The sequence below is a fragment of the Penaeus vannamei genome, chromosome 13 (assembly GCF_042767895.1).
Source record: "Penaeus vannamei isolate JL-2024 chromosome 13, ASM4276789v1, whole genome shotgun sequence".
Classification (NCBI taxonomy): Eukaryota; Metazoa; Arthropoda; class Malacostraca; order Decapoda; family Penaeidae; genus Penaeus; species Penaeus vannamei.
In genome coordinates, this window is record NC_091561.1 from 6,491,252 (window position 1) to 6,492,699 (window position 1,448).

Here is a 1,448-nt window from a genome sequence, read left to right on the forward strand (position 1 = left end):
AATCTATTGTATTAGTCAACCTTAAATACATGACCCTACACCAAGATACATCTCAAAAAATATACACAAGAGCGCATAACCTTTGCTACCAAATGCTCACAAAAATAATAAAGAAAGAAAGCTACGCTATTAGTTCTCTAGTATCTATAGATATCAAATTATCTTACCTGAACATACACAGGCAATTTCTTTCAATAGGTTGCTGCTTTTTTTTTTTTTTTTTTTTTTTTTTTTTTTTTTTTTTTTTTTTTTTTTTTTTTGCCTACCCTTCTTGGATGTGAGGGTTCGAATCATGAAAAATAAGACTTTATACGTGTCATGACTATATAGCTATAAGAAATTTCAAAGAGAAGAAGGTATATCATTATGGGATGTAATTAGTACAAAACATGTAATCACTACAAGATACATATAGAGATAAATAGACAGATATAGAAATACTATTTATATCTACTTAATGTGCCTGTCTATAAAAAAAAACAATAAACCATTGTAATTACAACTGAATCTGCGTGAAAATGAACAACACTCGACTCAGTATGTCAGTTGAACTACAGCTGCCTCAGCATATCAACTGAACTACAACCACCTCAACGTGTCCATTGGATTAGAACTAACTCAGTGTGTCAGTAAAGCTTCAACAGACGTATCATGACAATAAAACTAAAGCATAGTAGTTCACCCAAGATAATTTGTAAAAAAAACGTTCTAAACAAACCAACAAAGCGAAGGAAAATGCATTATGATACCGCAGACCTTTTCGGTGAATTAAGGAAAGAGCACAGTGGTATACTCTTCCATTTGTTTCATTTCATAGACGTTCCTGCCTTCCTAGTTTTCCCCCCTATCAACATTATATATATATATATATATATATATATATATATATATATATATATATATATATATATATATATATATATATACATATATATATATATATATATATATATATTAATCGTTTGAATTTATTTATGAACCTCAGGTATTCAATCCTCACATGATTTTGCATCATTTGCTCTGGCTTAACACCGTGAATTGAGTCCGTATATGAACCATAGGTCTTGTGTTCTGTACCGATAAATGATTATTTCGGTAAAATGTTCTTAATATTTTCACTTTTCGAGACATTGTTTACCATCAGTAGTGTTTAGTGAATCACGACACAAAAAAACCCTTAGTGGACATTTGCGTGTGTTTGTATATGTATGCACATACACACACACACACACACATATATATATATATATATATATATATATATATATATATATATATATATATATATATATATATACACAAATATGTATACATATATTATATACACAGGCATGTATATTAAAATAATATATATATACATTTATATATCTATATATATACATGTGTGTATGACATACATATCCGAACAAACAGCCACACCCTCACACATATGTATATGTGCTTGTGTC

At 28.7% G+C, this 1,448-nt stretch overlaps 1 protein-coding gene across 1 annotated transcript in view; it reads left to right on the forward strand.

Moving 5' to 3' along the window:
* The window catches only part of LOC138863789 (cuticle protein AMP1A-like), an 852-nt gene extending 850 nt beyond the window's left edge, over positions 1–2 (forward strand). Inside the window, exon 3 of the mRNA XM_070128792.1 lies at positions 1–2. This exon is cut by the window's left edge and continues 276 nt beyond it. The gene's annotated coding sequence lies outside the window, so the exon portion shown is untranslated.
* The last annotated feature ends 1,446 nt before the right edge of the window (positions 3–1,448 follow it).